Source organism: Tamandua tetradactyla, chromosome 20, assembly GCF_023851605.1.
Source record: "Tamandua tetradactyla isolate mTamTet1 chromosome 20, mTamTet1.pri, whole genome shotgun sequence".
NCBI classification, from domain to species: domain Eukaryota; kingdom Metazoa; phylum Chordata; class Mammalia; order Pilosa; family Myrmecophagidae; genus Tamandua; species Tamandua tetradactyla.
Window position 1 is genome coordinate 42087812 of NC_135346.1, and position 27913 is coordinate 42115724.

Consider the following 27913-nt stretch of genomic DNA (forward strand, 5'->3'; position numbering starts at 1 on the left):
GAATCACAGGGGTGTTTCATCACAACTATCAATATTTGAGTATATCTAGCCTCTGGGACTCTTTAATAGTCAGACAGGTAAAAGATAGTACAAGCTAACTTTTTTCCTAATGAAGGCAAGCAAATTTCATTATTTTTTCTTGTTTTTAGGTCTCCAGATTGACAAAAATGCTACAAGTAATAAAAAAGCTGATGCTACAATAGCGGATTTCATAACAGTGCAATCTTTTAGTGACCCCTTATGGCTTTCACCATCCAAAAAGGGACCCCAAACAGGAGTCAGCACTAGCCTCTAGAATGCTGAGAAGGGACATTTCCATGTGACACCTGCTGACTAGACCCCACACTAGGCGACTTGGTCAGTTTTTTGGTACAAGACAAAAGAAAAATTGTCTCCTCTTTTTCTCCCTAAATGGAATAAATAGTCAAGAAATCCCCTTGAGAAGCAACAAGATCTGATTGAATTTTTTCGGAATTTTCTATTCCATCAAGTTCACTTGACAGCAAAGGACATACTGCCTTTCAAATTCTATAAGCTAACACATCAGCAATTCAGAAGGAAAACGAAGGCTATTAAGTAGGAACAAGTCTTTCTGAATATATTTACACTAACTCATGGAAACTATTGTCCTCAGAAACCTCCATAACAATCTATTTTCTAGTCTCAGTATTGCTCTAAGTTTGACAGATGATAATAAAATACAATGAAATTACCTCTGAGCTCTGAAATGTACATCAGCTCCACATTCTTCCTAACTTACTTTTTTTTTTCCCAACACAGCTCATCCACCTTCAATATTATTCCCAAGCACTCAAGTTTTATGTCTGGGGAATAGAGCTACTTATGCCCAAGCTATACTTATGTAAAGGTGGAGAACACAGAATTTATTGTTTATGTCTATGCGTGCACACATACACACACTAACACATGTACCTACATAAATAGACGCTAGCTAGGAGCTTGAAAGGGGTTTTGAGGCCATCAATCTCCTTTACCCTCTTTTTACAAATGAGGAATCTGAACACCAGACAGAATGCTTTGCCATAGGTCACACAGCAAACTGGCTTCAAAGTGAAGGAATAATATTTATAACAAGGTAAGTATTTACCATTTTATGAGGATTGTAGAAAGCATTTTCCATACATAAATTCTCATACTATTTCTATGGTCTTCGTATATCATTCCCATTTGAAAGATTAGAAAATCAAGGCACAGCTAATTAGTGACACAAATGGAACTAAAGTGCTGATATAACTGGGTTCTCACTACCTGACCAGCATTTCTCTAAATGCGTCACCCCCATATCAATGCACAGACTTTATATTCACATACCAACTGTCTTATTTTTTTGCTTAAGTTTTCTTCAAATTTGACTAATGTAAATATTTATATATGCAACTTTTTATCAGCATTTAAATGGAAACTAAGTGCAATGTGCCAGAAATTAAAAACTGCCATTAGAATAATTACAAAAAAATCAAAACACCACTGACTTCTAGCTAGATCCTCCTGTCTCTTAAAGCCACTGAATTTGCATCCTACTCTCTTTGTTTAAAAGGGAGATTAGTAATGGTTAGGGAGTTATTAAAGGCCTATTAACAACCGAGATTTAAGGATTATGATAGCATTAATAGGTGGAAAGTGCTCATTATGTGATGCAACTATTTGATACCACCTCCTAATGTGACCTAAAACAATCTTTGTGTAACCTAAGCTCATCTTGAGTACTGTCCTGTATTTATCCCTCACTTTGAGAAACACTGCGTACATGAAACAGCTGGGAAAATTCTCTGAATCATGATCCTCTACCTCTAGTGAGTATTAGAATCATCTGGAAGCTTGTTAAAAACACAGATTACTGAGTGTCCCTCCAGAGCTTCTGCCTCAGCTTGTCTAGGGTTGGGTCAGAGAATTCACATTTCTCACAAGTTGCTGAGTGATGCTGACACAACTGGCCCAGGAGTTACATTTTGAGAACCACACCCTGGGTTACTCTTGGGGAGGAGGAGTTAGAGAACATATCAAGACACATGTGTGTGAAAATTTCACCATCATCTTTGGGAGTGATTGCAGGGATCTGGAATTTTCATTTAACCAAGCAGATGAAGCAAAGCAGCACACAATCTATCCCTGCATTCCTGTATTGTTTCTTCAGTCTAGTGAGTTCACATTAATTCCACACCACACCAGAGCGGCCTGTGAAAACCATGGCTAATGGAGAACAGTACCCATCTTCCAAGTAATAGAGGTTGTTTGCAGGTTGCTGAGTGATCTGTAAGTCTCCTTGCATTGGCAATAGCCACCAGTGATCACCAAAAGAAGAAAATGATATTCTCCTTCTTTCCTCCAGACATTAAGCTATCTAAAATATTTTAAAATGCCATGGCAGTTAACATGCCCTCATCTGGTTCCAATTCATAGTAATGACTAATAATTATTAAGTGCCTTCTGGGAGTCGGTCATTGCATTGTCCTAGGTGATTACACACACACACACACACACATACACACACAGATACACACACATTCTTTCAATATTAAGATTTGAGAGACTAAGTAGTTTGTCCAAGGTCACACAATTATTAAGAAGTAGGATTGGGATTCAAATCCAAGTTTGGTTTCAAAGCCCTTGATTTTTCTACTAAACCATACCACTACTATTGCTACTACCCAATATACTTCATTTCTTAATAAAAGTGTATTTTGTAGAGAACTAAAAGGTGAGAAGGAGAAAGGGCTCTGGAGGCTTCAACTTTTTAGAAGAAAGGATTTTAAAATAATGTCACCTAGGAAAAATCAGGGGTACTTACTCAGTGATGAGGACAGAGCCCCCTAGGTTGAAACCAGAAATTAAGAATTTCTGGCTAAATTTCACTTTTAGGAGAGTGGGGATCTGAACAAAAGAAGTCTCATAAATCCAACCTGTTTTTATTTACATTTGTGTCAAATATGATATTTTATTCCTTTCTGAGATGGCAGAGACCATTTGAAAAATGAGTGATTTAGAACAACTGACACTGGATGGAGAGTCACGAACCTGGACTTTGGGTTCTAGCTCTGTCTCAGTAGCTCAGACTTCATTTCTCTGGGTTCCATATTCACTATCTGTAAACTACACAGTTGGACTAAGCTGCTTTGCTAGCTCTGCCTCTGAGAATGGCAGTCTCTGCAACTGGATTCATTGGCACCATATATCTCAAAAGATAACACTCACTTTTTAGCATATGGGGAATATGGTTTGCTTGCAAACTTGGCATGTGAGTTTCAACCTTCATTCTCTCAAGAGCTAATTAATCTTCCCATATATGAGGTCAGCCTGCTACAATCTTTGGGAAATACGTGGCAACAAATCTGAGGTGAGATACTGAACCCTTCGAAGTGGCAATACTTACGACTTAAATCCATATAAATAGAGTTCTTAGAGATTAATTCCCTGATAAAGTTTTATAAAGTCTTCAATGGCAATGAAATGGCATATTCAGTAGATGTCATTAAGAGTAATTATAGTAACATCTAAAATGAAAATAACATCTGTGATTTGCCTGATTAATGGCTTAACGTAACAGTGCATCTGTTAATGGAATAACACTCCTAGTACTCAACTCTACTTTTCCAAGATCTGGAAGCAAAGAAGTGGCTGTTGGAGAGGAAGGGGGTGAGATGTTAGATTGTCTATTGGAAGTCAAGCCCCTTCCCAGAGTTTCTGCATTCTCCCCTGGCTACCTTGGTTGGAACCATGTAGCAAATTCAGTGGACAAATGTGTTCTCCCAGGTATATGAACTCCACAGGCTAAACAACTAGCTGCTCAGAGTGATTTTTAATTTTTTTAAAAAAACTTTTCAACTTGTAGTTGGGAATGCAGTAACAACTGCAGACCTAATCAGGGTACCAAAGTAGATTTGTGCTAAATTGTGTTAATCATGGACCTAACTGCACACATGGAACTTTTCCTGGAAGGAATAAACACATTTTTCTTTAAGCAGTAGTTTTCTCCTTAGAACTCAAAAGAAAACCAATGTTTCTACCTGTAGTTGAGAATCACTGCACTGTGCCCAAATCAGAGATTATCTAGATGAAATTGGGAAGGCATATAATTATTTCAGTCTCTTGCTCAAACCTGTGGCTGCTTTCTGCTTTGAGAACAAGGCACCAACGCCATCTGTTTCCTCTGGCTGCACTGAATGAACACAGGATATATTGTTTATCATAAAATGTATTCAGGTACATTCTGACTGCAAGCCCTGCTGCATAAGAAGGTAGCATTCGCCATTAACTTATCATAATGAAATCAACTGATGAAAACTACAACATTCTGTTACAAAAGGGATGTGCTTCTTGCACTCAGGGAGCCAAATGAAATTTCAGATGCAGTATACAGGAAAGTGGTTATGTCCTGGGCCTTATTCAAAGCTTAAAATCAATGATCAGAGGAAGCGATCATTCCCCTATTACATAGGAAGGGCAACGTTACTTTCACTTACCCCAGCAAAGCTGACGTCCCTACTGAGCAGGCTCCAGTAGAAGCTACGAAAAGCTGTGCTTGAAAGAGGCAATGTTTCTTTTGTACAGCTTGGCTAAAAGATCGGTTCTTTTTCCCATGGCATTTTTCATTTCTCTGATTATATCTGATGATGTCAAGGTAAGGCGTAAAGCTAACACTCCCTTGTAAACTCAAAGAAGAAAATGAACTGGAAGAAATAATTGTGACCAAGAAAGGAACCGGCGAAAAAAACCACCTCGCTAGGACCACGAGTGAAAGAGAAGAATAGCAAGGCTGTGTGTCGAGGCCTGTTGTGAGAACAGTAAGGCAGTGTTCTCGGTTCCTCTGTGCACTTACACTGCACCATCATTTTTAGATGAGGTTCTTGCATAAATTTCTGGTTTCTTTTGAATCAAAATTCATAAGCAATTCTATTCTTTGTGTACGGTACACACTATTAATTATAGTCCACCATCTGCAGTGGGATCACTGTGTTATATCATCCTATGTTTTATCTTTTAATTTTTATTTTACTAACATGTACAGCCTGAAATTTCCTCTTTTAAACACTTTCACATAAATAATTCAGTGTTATTAATTACACTTACAATAATGTGCTACCATCACTACCATCCATTTCCAAAACTTCACAATCAATCTAAATAGAAATTCTGTACAAATTCTCAGCTCTCCAGTCTCTAACCACAATCTACCCCCAGGTGACCTATATTCTAGATTCTAATTCTGAAGATTTGCTTATTATAATTAATTCATATACGTGGGATTAAATACTATATTTGTCCTTTGTATCTGACTATTTCACTCAGCATAATGTCCTTAAGTTCATCCACATTGTCGCATGCATAAGGACTTCATTTCTTTTTATAGCTGAATAATAGTCCATTGTACGTATATGCCACATTTTGATTATCCAGTCATCAGATGATGGACACTTGGGTTACTTCCATCTCTGAGAAATTGTGAATAATGCCACTATGAGCATCAATGTACAAATATGTGCTTGAGTCCCTGCTTTCAATTTTCCTGGATATATACCTAGTAGTGGGATTGCCAGTTCATATGGTAATTCTGTATTTAGCCTCCTGGGGAACTGTCAAACTGTTTTTCACTGCGGCTGTACCATTTTACATTCCCACCAACAATGATGAGTGTTTTTATTTCTCCACATCCTGTCCAACACTTGTTATTTTCTGTTTTTTTCTTTAAACAAAAAGTAACAATTCCAGTGGGCATGAAATGATATGTCATTGTGGTTTTGATTTGCATATCCCTAAAAGCTAATGATCTTGAGCATTTTTTATGTGCTTTGAGCTATTTGTATATCCTCTTTGGAGAAATGTCTATTCAAGTATTTTTGCCTATTGTAAAATTGGGTTATTGATTTTTTAATTGTTGAGTTGTAGGATTTCCTTCTGTATTTTGAATATTGAATCCTTATTGGATATATGGTTTCCAAATATGTTCTTCCATTGAGAGGTTATTGCTATACTTTCATGACAAAGTCCTTTGACATTCAAAAGTTATGTTAAGGAGGTCCCATTCATCTACTTTTTCCAGTGTTGCTTCTGCTTTGGGTGTAAAATCTAAGAAACCATTGCCTAATACGTATCCTAAAGATGCTTCCTTATATTTTCTTCTAGAAGTTTTATAGTCCTTACTCTTATATTTAGGTCTGTCTCTGATCCATTCTGAAATAATTTTTGAATATGGTGTAAGACAGGTTTCCTTTCTCATTCTTTTGTTTACGGATATCCAATTTTCACAGCACAATTTGTTGAAGTGACTATTCTTTCTCCATTGAGTGGACTTGGTAGCCTTGTCAAAAGTCAATTAGCCACAGATGTGAGGGTCTATTTCTGAACTCTCAATTAGATTCCATTGGCTTATATATGTATCCTTTTATCAGTACCATGCTGCTCTGACCACTGTAGCTTTGTAATATGCTTTAATGTCAGAAAATTGAGTCCCTCAACTTGATTCTTCTTTTTCGAGATGTTTTTGGCTATTCAAAGCCTATTACCCTTCCAAATAAATTTGATAATGTCTTTTACATTTCTGCAAAGTAGGCTGTTGGAATTTTTATTGGGATTGCATTAAATTTGTAAATTATTTTGGTTAGAATTGATATCTAAATAATATTTAGTCTTCTAATCCATTAACATGGAATGTCCTTTCATTTATTTAGGTCTTCTTTGATTTCTTTTAGTGATGTTTTGCAGTTTTCTGTGTGCAGATCCTTTACAACCTTGATTAAATTTATTCCTAGATATTTCATTCTTTTAGCTATTGTAAATTGATTTTTTCCCCTGATTTCCTACTCAGATTGCTCATTACTAGAATATTAAAACACTAATTATTTTTGCATGTTCATCTGCCACATTGCTGAATTTGGTTATTAGCTATAGTAGCTTTTGTTGAAAATGTTTTGGGGCAATCTCTATATTGGATCATGTCATCTGCAAACAGTGAAAGTTTTGCATGTTCCTTTCCAATTTGGATGCCTTTTGTTTCTTTTTATTGCCTAACTGTTCTAACTAGAACTTACAGTACAACATTGAATAACAGTACTGACAGTGTCTTAGTGGGAAAATTTTCAATGCTTCACCATTGAATATGATGTTAGCTGTGGGTTTTTGGAATATGTCCTTTATCATACTGAGGAAGTTTGTTTCTATTCCTATTTTTGTAAGTGCTTTTATCAAAAAAAGATGTTGGATTTTTGTCAAATGCCTTGTGTACGTCAATTGAGATGATCATATGTTTTTTTTCTTTCCTTTTGTTAATGTGGTGTATTACATTAATTGATTTTCCTATGTTGAGTCATCCTTGCATACCTGGGATAAAACCTGCTTGATCATGGTATAAACTCTTTTCAGGGGCTGTTGGATTCAATTTTCACGTGTTTTTTATTTTTTATTTTTTATTTTAAGGATTTTTGCATATATTTTCATTGGAGAAATTGGTCTGTAACTTTTTTTCTTTTTTTTAATTATCCTTATCTGGCTTTGGTACTAGGATGATGTTGGTCTCATAAAATGAATTAGGAAGTATTCCTTCCTTTTCAAGTTTTTGGAAGAGTTTGAGCAGGATTGGTATTAATTCTTCTTAAAATGGTTTGTAGAATTCATCTGCAAAATCATCTGGCCTTTGGCTTCTCTTTGTTGGGGGGTGGTTGATGACTAATTTAATTTCTACTTGAAATTTAATCTGCTGAGGTCATCTATTCTTGTGTAATCAGTGTAGGTTGTTTGTGTGTTTTTAGGAACTTGTTCATTTAATCTAGGTTGTCTAATTTATTGGCATACAGTGTTCAAAGTATCCTCTTAGATCTATTTTATTTCTGTGGGGTCAGTAGTCACGTCTCCCTCTCATTTCTGAATCTATTATTTATGACTTCTCTCTTCTTTTTCTCTATCAGTATAGCTAAGAGTTTGTCAATTTTATCAAACTTTTCAAAGAACCAACTTTTGATTATATTAATTCTATTGTTATTTCATTTTCATTTATTTCAGCTCTACCCTTCGCTATTTCCTTCTTTCTTGCTTTGGGGTTAGTTTTCTGTTTTTCTTCTTCTAGTTTTCTCTGGTGTGTAACTAGGTCTTTGATTTTGGAATTCTTTCTGCTATGCAAGCATTTAGGGCTATAAATTTCCCTCTAACACTGTGTGTTAGTTTGCTAAATGCTGCCAGAATGCAATATACCAGAAATGGAAGGGTTTTTATAGAGGGAATTTATTACAAGTTTACAGCTCTAAGGCTGTTAAAATGACCAAATTAAGGCACCCACATGAGGTTACCTTCACTTAAGAAAAGTCGATGCTATCCAGAACACCTGTTCAGCTGAGAAGGTACAAGGCTGGTGTCTGCTAGTTCTTGTTCATGGATCCATTGCTTTCAGCCTCTGTTTCCTGTGGAATGTTCTCCCTTGACATTTTTAGGCCTCCATTTAGCTCCTCCAGTACACTACTCTGTTCTGGCTTGCTTAGAATCTCATGGAAAGGTATATGGTGATGTCTGCTGGGCCTTGCATCTCCAAACATTTGAGTCTAGTGTTGGCTATGTCAGCTCTGAAGCAACTGTTCTCCAAGCATCTGCATCTGCTATCTATGTTGGCGCTCCAAGAATCTGAGGTTTATTCAAAATATATCCCCTTTTAAAGGACTCTAGCAAACCAATCAAGACCACCTTGAATGGGTAGAGTCACATCTTCAGCCGATCAAAAGATCACCCCCACAATTGGGTATGCCACAGCTCTGTGGAGATAACCTAATCAAACTCTCCATCCCACAGTATTGAACCAGAATTAAAAGAAATGACATTCCAAGCAAGATTGAATCAGGATTAAAAGATGGCTTTTCTGGGGTACTTAACAGTTTCAAACCACACACACTGCATTTACTGCATCCCATAAGTTCTGATATGTTGTTTTCTTGTTTTCATTCATGGTAAGATACATACTGATTTCCCTTGCAATTTTTCCTTTGACTCACTGATTATTTAAGAAAGTGTTACTTAACCTCCATATGTTTGCAAATTTTCAATTTCTCTGCCAGACCCCACATGTGGTCTATCCTAGAGAGTGATCCATTGATTAATATTTCCATGGTATATTTTTTCCTGTTCTTTTACTTTCAACCCGACTATACTGTTATATTTGAAGTGAGTTTCTTTTAAAAAACATATAATTGGGTCACATTATTAAATCTGCTTTTCTAATTTCTGTTTTAAAATTTTTAATATTTTTAGATCATTTACATTTAATGTGATTATTGATATGTTAGATCTTAACCACCATTTTATCTTTTTCCTCCTTTTGTATGGGTTATTTGAACAGTTTTAGCATTTCATTTTGATTTATCATTACTATTTTTCAGTGTATCTCTTTGTACAGATTTTTTTAGTTTTTGCTTTAGGTATTACGTTATATATATAAAACATCACAGTACTGGTTTCATCATTTTACCAGTTCAAGTGAAGTGTAGATTCTTTACCTTCATTTATCATCCCCAGTTATGACCCTGACTGATGGGCAGAATCCTGGCTCTCTACTCAGCATTCTCTGGCACCACCCTAATGGTGGTGTTGGGGCACCTTATTATAGACTCACTATGTTGGAAATCTAGGCTCTTTATTTGGCGTTTGCTGGTGGGGTTGGGATGGAGCCATAAACTTGTCCATGTTGTTTGGCTGGAGCAGAGAAATTATTGTTTAAAAGTTTTATATTTTGTTAGGCTATTCTTTCCTTGGTCCTTTGATTAGAGAGAGCAGGCTTTTTGGGGGGACTTTTTTGTCTGTGTTAGTTGGCATTTCTGGGTTTATGACTTTTTCATCTCCAAGTCATGGTTATACGTAGCAAACAAACAAACAAACAACCCAGGGACCTCACCACCATTTTGTTCTTTGGGTCTCAAAGAAGGTCCCTAGATAGTTCATCTTCTCTCCAACTTTCGGAGTCTTCTTACATTTGTTTTATATATAATTTCCATGGTTTTTAGTTGTACTTAGTGGAAGGAAGATGTAAAAGTATATTTACCCTATCTTCCCATATGGGGAATTACTTTTTATAGTAGTTATTTAATAATGCTTTTTTGAATAAAATGATTACTTCTCAATCTGAGCTCCTTTCCTCAACTCCTTAAGTTCTCCTTAAATGTTGGAGAAGTTTGTTTTTCTGATCTTGATCTTATTTCAAAAACCCTCTTCCCAACACACATTCAAAAATAAGACCTAGATACTTAGATTCCAGTAATCACCTAGACCATTTCCAACTTGCTTGAAAATTGTTTGAAAGACATCCAGTGGAAATGTCCAACAGTGGTGATTAGATGAATAAATTGTGGCATGATCATGCCATGGAATGTTATACAGCCATTAAAAAGAAATCAGATATAGCCATTGACTTGAAGGCATTTTTAATATGTTGGTACATGAGAAAATAAGTTGTATAAAGCAACTTCATTTTTAAAAAAGATCATCTATTTTTATCTATTTTTGCATCTTTGTGTGACTGGACAGCTGCATAAGCATAGAGAAAACTGCCCAAATATATTCTGTGATGTTAACCCTAGTTATTTCAGAAGAATAGCAAAAGTTTGCTAACTTTTAATTATATCTTTGAATTATTTCACTTGTTATAATGAACATATATTACTCTCTCCTTCACTAAAAAGAAAAAAATGAAAAATTTAAAAAGTCAAAATAATAAAAAAATTTCCTTTGGGGAAAAAAACATTTATCTGAGGCAGAATCATATATTTAGTTTCAAACATTTTTTTAGAGGTATTCAATTTTCTTCCTAGAAATCTTGACTTTTATACATTTAAGGATAACTTGAGTCAAGAAATGAGAACCAATTCTTGATTATTGGATATTGACTAACTGGATTATTTTAAACCAAGTTTCAAGTATGTAGAAAATGTTATCAAATATTAAAATCTTAATGAATTGGTAAAAACTACGTATTTAAAGATGCCTATTTTTTAGAATAGGGGAGTAACTAGTAGATGCCATATCATGTGGTCTTTCTGTTGATATTCTGGAAAAATTTGGCAATTTAATTATATATATGGAAAATCAGAAACTAAAATATCAGTACTCAACTGACAGGTAATGAGTAACTGAAAAAAAAGGAGAAGAAATTGCTGAACACTTGAAAAATGAAAGTGGGGAGAATTTATAGAAATTTGCATGATGATATGGATTGAGGTAATCAACAATTCATCTTTTAAAGGAAAAGAAGGTGACTTTTTTAAAAAAGAGGGTGCTCAAATTCTTCAAACTATGCAATAGAAGCCAAACTGTAAGGAAAGATCTTATTATGATAACTTTGATAAGCAATGCTCATTTGTCTTAATTAATTTTAGTCATGGGAAAAGAAAGAGCCTAGATTAAGCTTTACTGAACAAGCAAAATGATTTTTAAGCATTTGCAATGGAAAAAAACTTGATGCCTTAAGCTGGCTAGCCAAATAGCATAGGATTAATGATTTGCAGGAGGCATTGAGCAAGTGACAAAAGTATGAGGACAAGATAGTAATGATGAGGGATTAGTCACAAAACTAGAAACTTCAGAGCCAAAAATGGTGATGGACAGCAAGGCAGTTGCCTATGGAATAAATATATCAAGAACTTTAAAACATTTAAACATCTCTGTAAATGATGGACCAAATTCCTTTTACCATACCTCTTCTCAGAGTACAGTGTAAGCAACATGAGACAGGGTGAGAGACTACCAAGGGTACTGTACTTGTGAATGTCCTTAGATCTGTGGTTCTCAACCAGGGGCACTTTTTGCACCCCAGGAAACATTTGGAAACATCTGGAGAGACTTTGGGTTGTCACTTCAGGGGTGGAGATGTATCTAGTGAGTAGAGGCCATGGTGCCAAGGATGCTGCTGGACATCTTTCAATGCACAAGATCGCTTCTGACAGCTGAGAATTATCAGGCTCACATGTAAATAGTACCAAGATTAGAATCCTTCTTTAGATGTCTCTTAACCTGCCTCTTAAAGTGATGGGTTGAGATAACTGCAAATCTCTGTTTTCCTGAGTAAATGAGGTGAGTTTGATGGGCTTTCTCTACGCTTTCCTAAGCCTGGGCTTGATGCTCAGCAAATTTTTAAAGATGAACAATTTGAACGAGTGCTCATCTGGGTCTCAACAAATTAATTATATTTCTGAAGAAATTTTTAAAAAGCAAAGACAAAGTTATTCTGAAAAGTCTTTTTCCTAAGCAAGTTTGGGCAGGATGCATGTGGACAAGCTCAGCTGAGAAAGGGACAGCAACTAAAGACTATCTTAATGGATGGTAACTTCTTGGTTGTTTGTCGTCAGGCAACTTATGTTATGTTGGTTGTGCCTAAACCAGCGATCACAAAATAATGAAAGCCCACAGGCAATGGTTTTTTGGTGTGCACAGACTTAAATTTTAGATTAGTGGCAGCATTTAAACATTGGAGGATTTCTCACAATAATGCAGTTGTTGTCGTTATTGTTTTGGTGGAGCAAGCCAATGTATGGAGAACAATGAGTACACATTCCCACAATAGTTGGTTATTGCTGAATAATGACACCCCTTTTGGACAGGGCCTGGGTGTCCAGTTTTCCCCATTCCCCAGACTGCTTTAGTAGGTTACATTATCTGTCCTGTTCCTGTAACAATTTGAGTTTGTAACTTCTGCCTTAAAGATTATTGTTATGTCTAAAATAGTATATATATATATTTCCTCTGTTCCTTAGGGTGAAACTGTGGGTGATAATGTATTTCTGAATGACATTTGTAAATTTGCCTAGATTAATTTTCATCAAATCAACTTTGTTCCAAACTTAGACCCTTTTAGTTTTAATCACAAATTTGGCTTTTCCATGACTTTCTTTCCTTCAGTTACTCAGTTTAACCAAAAGAATGACTGAACACTGAAAAATAATTTAATGTGCCTATTTTATCCACTGGGACAGAGAGATACCACAATTCTCTTCCTTACTCACATGTGAATGAAAATGTCCTCAAAATAAATATTTTGACCATTACGTAAGGAAACTTGGCAGGGATAATGTACCGGGATCTGCAGAAAATAAATCTGAAGTAAAAACCTTATGTTGAAAGTGTTTACTGTTGAGCTTCAAATAGGTATTTTATAGCATCAGATCAAGGCATTAGGAGTTCACAAAAGGAGCTTGTTATTCTTTGAATAATAATCTGTTGAAATCAATGCACGAAGAGGAGTGGATTAGATAGTTCTGAAATTCTTAAAGTAAGGACAAGGTTTTACTTTGTCTACATTTAGCTATACCATAGAAGACACAATGATTTATGCCAAATATAAGGATAAATATTGAGCTGTTTGTTTTATTGATAAGGATAAGGGTATGCAATCATTGCATTTGTTTAGAAAAATGGTCCTTAAACTCTTTGAAACTGGGAATCCTTTACACTTAAAAATTATTGAGTATCTTAATTTTTTTTTGTTTATGTGGGTCATATCCACATTTAGTTACTGTATTGGAAGTTTAAACTTAAAAATGCTTATGGTAATGATACATTAATTTATTTAAAATAATATATCATATATTAACTTAAATAGCATATTTTATGAAAACTGTTTTTTAAATGAGAAGATTAGTGAGAATTTTTTTGCAAACTTTTTAAATATTAAGAATAACAGAAGAAAGCTAGATAGCTTGGTTATGCTTTCAATTTGTTGCACTGTGTTGTTTTGGTTGAAGTCTATGAAAAAATCCAGCCTCACACATTTAAGGGAAAAGGGAGGTTTTGTAGACCCTTTGAATGGATCTTGATCTTGTGGCTGTGATATTCAGTTTTATATATCAACTTGGCTAGGTTTTCGTACCCAGTTAAACAAGACAAACACTAATCGAAGTTTTGTTGTGAAGGTGTTTTGTGGATGTTACAAAATTCCATAATCAGTTGATTTTAAGTAAGGGAGATTATTTTTGATAATCTGGGTGGGCGTGATTCAATCAGTTGAAAGTCCTTAAGAACAGAAACTGAAGATGAAATTCTGCCTGTGAAATTCAGCTTAAGCCCAAGAGTTCCATCCTGCCCTTCCAGGTGGTCTACCTTACATTGGAACAAATGCCAATGTTTTTTTTCTTTCACCACAATATCTTCTATATATTTTGGAACATACTCACGGATATAGATATTCATACTACTTAATACACACAAGCCAACAAGAAATTACTTGGGAAAAATAGGTAGGATATAAAACATATCTTACACACATATTTGTTAGATAAAACATAACAAATATGTATTATGTACCTACTTCTAAGCTATGAGTGCAGGTGATACAAAAGAAACATAGGGCTTTGTTTATTCTCATGGAGCTTGTAATTTATACAGAGGAAATAATATTATTTCATCCTTGAAAACATAAGACAAAATTCATAAAGTTATTAAGACTCTGATTCTTCAAATGTTTTCTTGAACTCTAGCAATTGGAATAGGGCTTTTTCCATCTTTTTTAGCTATTTCTGTTTTGGAATGGAATTTTCCTTTTCATATCTGGTGTCTCCTCTAGTCAGTGAGGTAATGTAAGGTAGGGATAATGTTCAATTAACAAATGCTTAATAACAACATTCTCTTGAATTATTGATTGAGAATGTAGAGAATGTATATGATTCAGAAAAGTGGAAAGGAATAGCAAAAGTAGAAAAGCTGGGGCAAATGATACAACAATAGTTTCGCAACATGGAATATGGATTTTTAAATAATAAAAAGAAACCTGAGCTGAAGAAGAGGGTGAAAGTAAAAAAAAGATATATGTGAACAAATGAAGAGTTCCAATTTTGTAAAAGGTTACCAAAAAGCTGGTATTGCATCAGGAGAAAGAGGCAGTATGGCGTCCTGGCTAAGAGTATGAACTCTCATCAGAAAGGTCTGGATTTGTGTTACAGTTCCATCACGTTCTATTGATGTGATCTTGGATAAATTGCCTAATCTTTTTGAGCTTCAACTTCCACATCTGTCAACTTTCAAAGAGTTATTGCGAAAATTAAATGATAAAATAGTATGTAAAGTACATTGCATGCCATCTTGCATATAGTAAATAAAATAAATTGTGGCTTTCATAATTATTATTGTCACTGATATCAACATTAATCTCACAAACAATAAGCAGCCAATGGGAGCTTATAATCATGATGATAAGGGGCATTTGTCAGCTTGGAAAATAGATTTGATGTAGGATGAATGATCAAGGAGATAGACTGGAGCCAGAGCAATCAGTTAGGGAACTACCCTAAGAGTCCAAGCACAAAAAAGTGAAAGATGTCAGGGACATCATCTTAGCTCTGCGCTCCTTTCAGTGGGTCATCATATATTCTAAAGAATTGACATTGGTGGTTTATTCAAAACAGAAGCAAAATATCTCTCCTCAAATATAATTGGTAAAAAAAGGAATTGCATAAACATTCTGATGTATGTTTAATTTAAGTACTTCATTGATCAAATTTAAGGGAGGATTTTAGCAGTTGAAAGTTGCAACATTTAGAGAATGTCGAACACCTTTACATAACTATTAAGATTCCAAGTTCTCTTTGCTTACATGACAAATTAACTTGGAGTTCCTAGAAAACTGATTGCTAAGGAGGCACCAGTCTAGGATAAAAAATTGTATATGAGTCACACAAATGTCTTTGTGTATGTTTAGGATCTTATGACTATAATAGCTGGGTATAAAAGTATTTACAAGGCTTATAAATGGTGGCGATTCAGACTCAATGGAATCCATATTAATATCTGCATCTTCTGGAAGCTATTGCAACAAGAATTACTGAGAGCACTCACTTGCCCAACTATAACACAGGTCTTGTTTATAACTGTATCCAGTAATTAATAATGGCATTGTTTAAATTTTAAGTAAGTTCTTGGCCCAAGTGTGAGGCTTAATCTTTATTTTAGAACACATACTTCTTACTGAGAAGTGTACCACATAGCAGAATGTCAGATGAGTCTCAGGCTTTTTCAATATTGTGCAATTTAAATTTGTAAGTACTTAAATCTGGAAGGTGTGCAGATATCCTTACATAATACCTTTGACAATTAAGAAAGATAAATGACAAATACCACAGAACATGCAGCTGAATCATCATTTGGGGCCAGTTTAAAGTGGAATAGCTATCTCAGAGCCTGTTGGCACATATATATTTGTGTGTGAGTATAATAGATGAGAATCCTCTGGACAAAGGAATTATGTTTTAATCATGCATTTGATAAGAAGTTATAGGTTCAAATATGTGTTGTAGAAGATAAGGAAAAAGATGTTAAATGAGAGAAATCATGTAGTGGCTTTTATAGATGAATTTTCTATTTATTGTGTGCAAGTGCTCAAGTTGATTTTCTAAGTGGGAGGATTGACTTTTCTCAGAACTAAATATACATTGTTATGCAGGCCCAAATGACTCTAACAACACATATTTATAAAGTAGCTAATTGGAATACTGATGGAGAGAGATTTGGGAAAAGAGAGATGAGAACTTCTTTATCTAGAATTAAAACCCATGTCCTACTTAGATAAGCCAATATGTGCTGCATAAGGCTCACCTTTCTCTATGACTTTTAGGTGAGCGATAACTATGAATAAATAAAGTTGAAGCAACAGAATTTGTAATAAAAACAGAATTAGAGCCTCAGAGTTTACATGGTCCAATATTAGCCTATCATTGATAAAGAAGACCGAGGGCCAGAAAGATTAAGCAGTTTGCCTCAAGCCACGCAATGTCACAGCCAAGACTGTCTCGTAACTCTAACACCTCACACTGTCTCTTCAAGGTCCCATAATCACTCTACTCACAAAGACTCTTTTGGCTAAAAGTAATAAAAACCTAACTCAAACTACTTAAGAAAAAATGGAAATTCATTGTCTCACAGCACTGGAATGTCCAGATTCAAAGGCCCCAACAATGTCATCAGTTCTCTCCTTCCATGTTTTAAACTGGCTTTCTCCATGTAGCAGGGCAGATGGCCTTTGGAAACCCAAAGAACTAAGAAAGGGTTCCCTCATTTCCCAGCTCATGCATACATCTCTGTAACAGGGTAATTTCTTTTAAACACATGGAATACGCTCTTCACCAAGAGTGCTTTCCAATCAAAAGGAGGCCAGGGACTCTCACAAACAACAATATACATTACAATTATGTTCTAAAATGCAACCCTATGGAAGGAAATACCTAAGAACAGAAACTTACCAAACACAGAAATACCAACTATGGAAATGGTATTGCTTCTCCTCTTCTAAATAATTTGTGCCATCATCTGTAATGACAAAGATAAAGAAAAATCTAATTTCTGGAGATAAAAGGAAAGATTGATCTACTCTGATTCACATTAGGACAATTTTTTTCTTATACATTAACATATAAAATATTTCTTATTAGAACAGTATCTGCCATTTAATGACTGTTTCTTCCCTTCCTTTGTGCACATGGATATCTCACATATAACTGCTCATTTGCTTTGTGCCAAGACTACCATCATGATCTTTTATTGCCACAGTCTATTTATACTTTTGTGGATTAATCCAGCAACTGTGATATAATATAGTCTCAACTAGACCCTAAAATATTATAATTATTTCTTATTCTTGGTTTTTAATGTTACAGTCTCAACTAAACACTAAAATACTATAACTATTTCTTATTCTTAGTTTTCAATGTTAGTGCTTGAATACCACAATTCCTAAAATGGTATATATTTACTCAGTGTTTTCATAATAAATGCTTCTCACCTTCCTAACACTGCAGTGGGGCTTGCTTTATTCTGATATTTTTTTAAATTTCAATTCATAAGAACTTCGGTTAAGTTGTCTTTGATGATTTTATGATATAGCTGGAGATACTACAGAATCTGTTAAAATTAGGTTCTACAATGTCACTTTAGAGGAAAATCAAAGACTTTGACACAGTACATATTCTCAATTAAGAAACTGTCACCTATAACTTCAAAAGGATTATAAAGAGCTTCATAAGTGGTTTTGTGTATTTAGTGACTTTTATCAAGGCTAATGAGGCGGTATATGGCCATAGTTAATAGCTAGAAGTTTTTAAGTTAAATAAAGCTGAGTTCCAATTCTGACTTCCTACTATCTGTCTGACCTTAGGTAAGTTATTTCATTTTTCTAAATCTTAATGGCCGCATCTGTAACATGGGGACAACACCAGCAAAAAATTCATAGTAATGCATGTAGAGTGCTTAGTATGCTGTGAATTGCAAATAGAGATTAGCTGTTGTTATGAAAGTCATATTAAAATAAGTTGTGGATGGGTGATGAAATATAATAAGAACAGAAAGCATTTATTACAGTTCTTAGCACTTAAAAGGCCACATAAATGGTTTTTTTTGGCAATCAAATGATGATTTCTGTTGTAAAAATATCTATCTTTTATACTTTTTCAAAGAAGCCTTTCCAAATTTCTTTAGCACTCACTGATCCATCTGCTTTTGGTTACTTATAAATGCAAACAAAATTTAACTCTTAACTATAGAATACTTGCAAAATAAACAATTGCATTATATTCTCTCCATCTCGAATTTTAGTAACTCTTCTGCTGGAATATATTTTCCTTCTTGAACTCTTTATAGCACTATCTTAAGCTTAGAGAAGTTACTCAATAAATACTTGTCAATGGATTGACCAGAGAAAGGAACTTCCTTTTCTCCTCCAACCCTTTTATATCAAACTAGATTGCTTTACTAAGTTGACAGTTGAGCCACATAAATTTGTCAGAGGAATGTGGATTGGGATGAGAGCCCTTCTTCATATGTTCTAAAACTCCTCAAATTTTCCTTTTGTAAAGATGTGTCTAAAGCCCATAAACTACAGGCACTAACACCTAAGTCTTATTTACATCATTCTCTAAAATTCTTCAATTAAGAAAGATATGGGAAAAAGTATAATGGAGGGTGGGTTTTCGAATGATTTTAGTACACATTGTTTGGTGTCATCTTTGACTCCATGGTTTGGACAGAGGCTGGAAGAAGTGGCTCATTTTGTAATGACCTTAAACAGTGGTATATAAAATGCCTCCTGGGATTTTGGTCCTAAAGCAGTGGGCTCTGGGTGCCATACTGTGACATTCTTAATTGACTCGAGTATTTGGTTCATCCAGTAAGATGTTTCTCAGTTGCCTTTTCTGAGCAGCGTGGGAGAGGCAGTGGTATCAGGCAGGAATAAGGGTATCTTAAATTATGCCTCAACAATGGGAAAAGCCCAGGTCCCACATATTTGCTAGGAACACTCTTGCACCCAAATAGCCTTGGGAAAGACCCTGAACCTCATCATTCATCTTCTCTGTATTTCACCATTGCTCAATGGTCAAGAGTCACCATTTCTTGCTGTCACATCATTGCCTCTTCACTTTGTTACCTCCTTTACTTTGTCATCTATTTAACATTTTGATTCGACCGTCCTGTTTCTGATTTGACTTTGGTGCCTGTGCAAGGCATAAAGCCCATCTCTGTCTTTACATCAATGGCATCAGATAGACGTTCCCAACCATATGTCCATGAGTGGTCCTTCCCACAAGTCTCCACAATAACTTTGAACTGGGCTAAAGACTACAGGCACATACTTGATTTTCCATCTACCTCAACAGCAGTTAATATTGCACTGTCATTGGTGGCTTCAGTTTTCCTTCAGAAATTCTGTGGGAAGGATGTATTCAAATTAGTTTCATAAGACTCTAGAGTCATATTACCATATATGCTCACTTTTTCACGTATTAATGCTTCTGAAATTGCAATTCATCTTACACTGATGTAATCCTTTAAGGAGAGATTCTTTAAAGCTCAAAATGCTATTCTTAAATTTACAGCACACTGTACAATTGATGGCATCTTAGAACTCAAGGTATATGGGTAATATTATGCCTTATATTAGAGCGCCTCCAGTATACTTTATGGCTTTGACTTCATATTTCACTGCATAAGAGCCATTTAACAGAGCTGAGAGATGATTCCCTAAGAACTATGAAAACCAACCAAAATGTCAAACATCAAAGCATCATAAGCCTAGGGGGATATTAAACCTGTACTACCCAGAAATGTCTGGCCTACTGTACAAAACAAGAGCCTTTATTCATGAGCTGAGGCTCTCAGCCCACCATCACACATGAGGTGGAGTAGTGGCCAATTTTATATAAAAGGGTCAGTGCCTGTTGACTTTTTGCTTGAATTCTTCCAGCTTCCTAATCAACTTGAACATCTTCAACAATTGTTTATTATCGCAGGGAAAATCTGCAATTCATTTGATCCCATTTTCATTTTTTTCTCTTGTATAAATTGACAAGTAAATATTACCATGGAGTTCACAATGAGATTTTAGTACATTTTCTCTTGCAGCACTCAACATTTTACTTGTTGAAACTACCACTGTGAAATCTGTGGTTTTCTTAAGAAAGAGAAACTCCGTATATATTCCAACAAGAAACTCATTTCTAAAGGCATCTGATCAGAAACCAGTTTATGTTCCAATATAACTAAACATTTTTACTTCCTTCTGAAAAAAGGGGATAACTTCATCTCTCACCTGGAAATCAGAGGTTGGGGTACCATAAGCTCATAGAGAAAGGTCTTTCTCCTCTCAACCAATCAACTACATGACACTGCACTAAGCTCTGGAAGGATGTGCCCTTTTCTGAAACACAACAAATTAGTCGAAACTAAAAAATTTGGTGCCCTCAAAGGTGGTAAGGCCATAGACGTACTATTACACATTCACTCTGCAGCTACTCAATTGCACTCATTAAACAGGGAAGCCCGATATTGGGCTATTGACATTTATTGAGTACCTTCTCTAAAAGGGTTAATTTTGTTGTGACCACTCAGTGTCAGTGACATTGTAAGCCTCTCAGCCTTAGTTTCTTCATTTGTAAAATAAACACATAATTTACATGGTTGTTGTAAGTTACATATATATGTCAGGTATCAATATATTATAATACTATATTATATTATATATATTACATAATATACATTATATATAAATATATATATATATATACATTTGTACACAATATACCCCTCATATAATTATTCAAATGACTGTTGATGTTTTTACATTCTGTCCAACCCAAACATATATTTGGAGCTACAATATCCAACAGCACCTTATTTTCCCCATCAATATGCGTTGGATAGTGCAATGGATGGCCTAGGGCACTATCATTTACCATCTCACCCCCACCCCTTGTTTGGTTAAGAGCAGCTTGAAGATAAACATAGAAATCATACAGAAGCACAATTTCTATGTGACCTGGAATACTCCTAAAACTGTCTCTTTCTGTTGGTAGGGGAAAGAAAAGGCTGAAACAACTCTAACACAAGACCCTCCATTTTAAATTTCCCTTGGCCTCTCTATAAAGTCTCAAGCAAACAACTGGCTTGGAAACAAGGAGTCTTATTAAAAGATGAGTAATCACAAAAGAAACACCATAGAAGTGATGAGAAGATACCATGAAAAAAAAGGAGGAATGTAAGAGGAATAAAGACATAGAAAACAATGAATACTCAACAAAAAAATGTTGCCATGAAGAAGATGAAATTGTGACCAAGATTTCATTGTGAATGCAATGTAACAAAACCACCTCATGAAATTGTCACCATAAATCCAGAGATTGAGTCAGAATTCTAAAACCTAGAGAAGAGTTGAAAGGCTACTGAAGGAAAAAATGATTGATCTGGCTGCTCTAAGAAGAGAAATGAATGACAAAACTGAAGTGAACACAAAATATCAATCTGAAATGGGAAGCCACACAAGGGGAAATGAAAATTGCTATAAACACCAAATCCTGGAATGGGAAAAGCAAGATCAAGGTATTCATGAGAAAAATTACTGATATCAAAGACTGTTGAGGTTATCCAAGATGTGTATAATTGGAATTTCTAAAGAAGAAAATGGAAATAGGCACCTTGATAAATATTAAGAATTATAATTTAAAAAATTTTAGACATAGAAAAAAGCTTGAATGTATAGTTTTAAAGGGCACTTTATATTCCAGGAAAGAAAAGTACAGAATGATAAACACAATGACATATCCATTAAGGTCCTGGATGTAAAATATAAAGGTGGAATTCTTTGGCGAGCCAAAGGAAAGCAATTCAAATGCTTTATATAAGGTAAAGAAATGGCTTCAACAAATGCTGGAAATGACAGTGTTGTCTACAAAATCCTTAAGAACAGAAAAAATATGACCTAAGAACTTTATATCCAACCAAACTTATAATCACATATAAAAGCAATAGATAAATATTTTTGAACAAGCAAAATATTAGGGAATATTGTTCCCGTAAGTCTTTACTGAAGAATCTAAGCGAAGAAAAATTTTGGCCAATCAACTTGTGTTTGGGAAAACTGCTGCAGAAAAGACCATAGGTGAGGACTGAATCTATTTAACTGAGACTAAATGTCATGCAGGAATAATGGTTTCAGATTGGAATATTAATTTTATTAACCTTGGCAATGTACAAATATTCTAGCAAAAGTTAGGAGGGAAAGAACAATAAATGAGGAAAGGTGATATAAACGCAGTGATTGAATAAACAAATATATTGGCTTTTTCATTGCCTTTAACATAAAGTTGATAGTTACTATTTAAAGAAATGGAGGATTAATAGTTATTACTAATGTTATAGTTAAATTAATTACTAGAACAGAAATACAAGACTTCCAAACTGTCAAAAAAACAAAAGTACTCAAAACAAACAAAAAGGAGAGCATATATTAAGGATGACAAAAAAAAATCCCATGCGCTTTACATTAAGCATATTAAAAGTTAGAATAGATGGCCACTTTCCTATCCTGGACCAGTTGGCAAACTACTGGTAAGCTAAATGCCATTTAAGTAATTAATAATGTTATTCCCTTGAGGCTCTATCAAAAATCTCAGTCCCTTAAAAATGACAGATAAAACTTTTTCTTGTTTTTCTTAAGTCAGATGAACATTTTCATTAACTATCAATTAAAAAGTATGACAAATCAATGGCAACTTTCTTAATAAAAGGGTCATTTGCTTTTCTTAAAAATGTCATAAGACTTTTCCGAATCAAGGTGTATTGCATGCCAGTGATGGGGAGGCTAAAATTTGCTATTTGAGCAAGGGACAGTAGTATTTATAAAGTAGAGTGGTATCAAGCTTCCAGCCCTTGAAACTAGGAATTCTAAATAAATGGAAATATTCTTGAAATTTTAAAGATTTTCCAAATTGACTAATAGCTCATTTTGCTCTCTGGTATATTGTTTAAAGGAAACCAATATTGCTAAATAAACATAATTCACTGTTGCTTGGTTCTAGCAAAGTTCCCCAAATCTCCTCTGAACTATTAACTGCTTTCACACACATACACACACACACACACACACACACACACACACAGAGTGTGCTGGAACCAACCATCTGTAACAGTACTTAGTTACAAAGGAAGTAGGTGGCAGTGACTTGATGCTACATTTGTTGAAAGGAACCAAATGTGTATGAGTCATAGAACCTTCACGTCTTCCAAGTAGGAAAAAAATTCTACCCCATGAATTTTAGCTTTGATTGGTCAGTGTTTCCCAGCATAAGGAGACTGGTATGAAAAGAGTTTTAGATAGTCTGAGATGATTTAGAATGGTACTTTAAAATAGTAATGTAACACTGATGTCTAAAGTGTCCTTTCTTACTGATATAATCAAAAGAATTGCTGTCTCAGTTTGGTGCACGCATGATTTTAATCCCTAACAGATTCTAATCTTACTTTTAAAGATACCACAGTTCAGAGTTTGGACAGGCACCATTGATTACTTGGAATGCCATGTTATTTTATTATTGTATTTATTTTTGTCATTATTTTCTAGTTATGGCAATAGATATGTTTTCCATTTATGGAAGGGACAAATATTTTTTAAAATAAATTTAAGTAAAAAATCAATTTAAAGGAAACTACAGGATATTTAAAAGCCATGCAATTGTATAAAAATTTGAAAGGTGGCATGCAAATGATTAAAATTTAGGAACTGATGAATTTATCCTTTAATTTATTCCAAAATCATTTGAGTACAAGAAAAAAGCACACCAGTAGATGCTAAATAAATGTGTTTAGTTGAGGGAAAAAAAGTTATACTCTTGTGCACAAATTTGTACATTTTGACTGGGCATGAAGGAAAAACCCAGAAATCCAACAAATCTCTCTTTTGCTGGCATCGAGCCAGGACCAAATTCCGATCACCTTTGGAGCAGGTGGCAATGCCTCCCCCTTGCTTTCTGTTTTTCTCCTTTGGCTACCCTGTTTTGCACTATGTTTGATGGCACAAGTCACCTCCCATCCTTTTAGGAATAGGCAGGGTATATAAAAAGGGAGGCGATTAATCAGTATTTGTTGAATAAATGAATACATAAGTGAATGAATAAGTAAACAGGGAAACCAGATGAGCTGAGAGGAAGAGCAGCTTGGCTCTGATTGTTCTCAGCATTACTGTTTTAATAAGGAGGTTGATGCAACCCTCCTTATTAAATCACACTGTGATTCTAACAAGGAACGTAGCACCCTGCGTGGCCCAGATGGGAAATGTGAAGCTTTTACCAGCAGGAAATTAGGGAAAAAGCAGTTTCTTGGTGAGTGTTCATCTTCTTTCCAGATGTGTTTGCAGGGCTGGATGATAATGCCACATAAACAACAGACCCAGAAATGACTTTTGAGAAAAGTCAGGGGACTCTGGAGCTTGTAGTCACCTTGGATAAACTTCAGAACCAAATTACTGATTCCTAATTTATAGGAATCTTAAAGATAAAAGGCCTGGTAGTTGGGGAAAGCAGAGTTATAAAATGCCATTAGGAGTGGGAACTCAGCCAGAATTAATAGGAGAGAGAAGAAGCAAAGCAAAACATGACATAGAACGAGTATGTCTTTGTTCTTTGCCCAAGAAGGGCCTCCATGTGACACTGAAAGCTCTTCTAGGGACAGCTGAAAATCCCTTGTGGCCTTGTGAAAGTTGTTTTCATCCTAGTGGATGGGATGATTTACGGACCATTAGAGAAAATGGCAGTAGCAGAAGCAAAGAGAAATACCAGAGTGAATTTAACTTATTGTTCTTGATTCTTTAGCTTTTAGCACTTATGGTTTGGCTGTACAGTAATTTACATACATGTCCTCTCTGTCCTACTTAAATTGGATGCTCCCAGAAGGCAGGATACACTTCTTGATTCACTTTTTTTTGTATGCTATATGGCGGGGTCGCATTTCGTTATTTTTCCATGTAAGTATCCCATTATTGCAGCATCATTTGTTGAATTTTTTTTGTTTGTTTGTTTGGCTTTTTGTTTGTTTTTGCTTGCTTGTTTGTTTTTTTGGGAAGTGCATGGACTGGGAATTGAACCTGAGTCTCCTACGTGGCAAGCAAGAATTCTACCATTGAACTATCTTGCACCCATCTTGATTCACTTTTTTATTTTTTGCATGGGCAGGCACTGGGAATTGAACCTGGGTCTCTGGCATGGCAGGTGAGAACTCTGCCTGCTGAGCCACTATGGCCTGCCCTTGATTCACTTTTGAATTCTCCACAATACCTATTATTTGAAAAACAATAATTGCTTAGTATATATTGGTTAAATGTATGAATAAAAGTAGATGTTTGGAAATTGCTACAAGGGCTGTACAAATTCTTTTTTAGGAATGTTTGAGCACCTACTGTGAACCAGACTGTGAGAAATTAAAACATGGCAACAGTCCCCTTTCCTAAGACATTTATAAACTCATGGCTGAGCTCTCCATGAACACAAGTAACATTTATACAACTGAGAATATGAGAGAAGCAAAGTAAGAGGAGGATAAAGCAAAGAGATGTGAGCGCACAGTGCAAGTGGAATCAGATTCAGCTGAGGGGGTTGGTTAAGGCGGGCACCAGGGAGGGAGCATTTGATGGTCCTGAAAGATGAAATCCAACAGGTACAGATAACTTTGGAGAAGGAAATTCCAGGGGGAAATTCCAGCATGGACAAATCTTAGGTAGGAAAGAGTAAAGTGTGATTGGGGGTACAGTGGGCAGCCACAAGAGCTATAACCAGGTTCAAAATCTAGGCGGGGGGAGTGGGGCACAAAAGAATCAAGGAGTTAATGGCTACATGGAGTCAGGTTTCATTCAGCCTTGAAAAGGCAAGGCCTTTTGGATTTAACTTTAAATAATAAAGGTTGTGGAGTATGGAAGTGACACTATCAAAACTGCTCTTGATCTAGAGGGAACAATCAGCTCACCTGACCAACAAATCTAGGGAAGAGGAGTTAACATCCTCTCCTCCAGGACCTTCCCTATTTCAGGTGTCACTGATGCACTGTCCGTATGAAGATTCCACAAGATGACAGTTATTCGGAGGAGTGGCTCCCAGATGGGAGTTCCACCCTAGGAGTCAGCGGGAGAGTCCCTCTAAAGCACCTGGCATGTGAGTGTGTATCTGAGGATGCTCTTTAAAAACTGCCTTTGAGAATTAACAATTAAAAGGGGACTATCTAAGCATTGAGTGTTCCTTTCCAGCAGGAAATTTTTTCCTGGGTAATCAACTACTCAGAGCAGATGAGAGAAAGCTCTACTTCACAAAGGATTGTCAACTGATAAAAGAAAAATGAGTGGCAGGATCGGGAAAAGCATTTTGCAAACCCTGATGTAATTGATTCAGGCATGAACTTTTCGATTGGTTGTTAAAATAATTAGGTGAGTGCAAAAATAAGCACATAACAAATAAAATACAAGTCAGATCTCATCAACACTTGGACCAAAACGTGGTATTGACCTCACTGGAGTATGAAAAAATAAATAAAAAAAAAATAAAAAGCTGAAGTTCTTACAGTGGCCCCCATATTCTCACACTCTCTGGTCCCGTGACTCCTCTGATCTCGACCTTCCCTGTCCCCCTCGCTCTTGAAACTCCAGCCATGCTGACCTCCTTACTACATATTTTCTTTTTTGGTGGGGGAGGGGGGCATGCTGGGTTTGGGATCGAGCCTGGGTCTTCTGTATGAAGGTGAGCATTTTACCACAGAACCACTGTGCATCCCTTACTATATTTTGAATACACTGCTCCTGTACTCTCCTTAGGGTCTTTCATCCACTCTCCCCACAGTCTGGATTGCTTTTGTCCCTGATATCTGCATGGCTAACTCTCTTTCCTGTCGAGGATTAATTTCCCAATCCCTATTTATAATCGCATCCTACCCCTCTGCCATCCTCTGGCACACCTAAACTCTCTTACCTACTCTTTTCTTTTTCCTCCGAGGCACTTATTAACTTCTGATCTATGACAAAATTTACTTACGCTGGAAGGCAGAGGTTTTTCTTTTGTCTTTTGCTTGCAAAAATCCCAGTCATCTAGAACAGCACCTGGAATGTGGTAGGTGCTCAAATATTTGTTTAACGTATTTAATGAAAGCCTTATGGAAGGAATGGTCAAGAGACCATGTGTTTGATCCATGGCTCCTGCCCTGTCTGCTCATGGAATTGGAATGCAGTTCACCAGTGTGGAATGACCTCTCTCTCTGTGCACAGAGGGGCAGTCTGGCCCATGGGCATTCACCACCATAAATATGAGATGTGAGATGTAGTGCCTAATGAGAGGAGAAGGGAAAGGTATTAAGGCTGAGAAGTTAAGGAACTTGGGGAAAAAGAAATCAGTGCCTCCAAAACAGGAAAACTGTTAGGAAAAATAAATGCCATATAGGCCAAGAGAGGAAGCACCACCAATTTCCAGGCCTGTGGTTTTTCCCCCTAAAGATCCAAAAGCAGCTTTTCATAACCTCTATTAAGAAGCCAACAGAATTCTGTCCAAGCTCAGGCAGCTTCTCTGAACCTTCTTCTTTCTGTGAGACAGTGTAGAAGTCACCCCACCCCATCGTCTGTATACCTGGGAAAGAATATTTCATCTGGCCC

The 27913-nt window shown here is 35.8% G+C and overlaps 1 protein-coding gene across 1 annotated transcript in view; it reads right to left on the reverse strand.

Annotated features, from left to right (window-relative positions):
* ATP10B (ATPase phospholipid transporting 10B (putative)) overlaps positions 1-27913 on the reverse strand; it is a 304465-nt gene that overhangs the window by 238704 nt on the left and 37848 nt on the right. The window contains exon 2 of the mRNA XM_077137580.1: positions 17211-17277. The gene's annotated coding sequence lies outside the window, so the exon portion shown is untranslated. The remainder of the gene's footprint in view (positions 1-17210; positions 17278-27913) is intronic.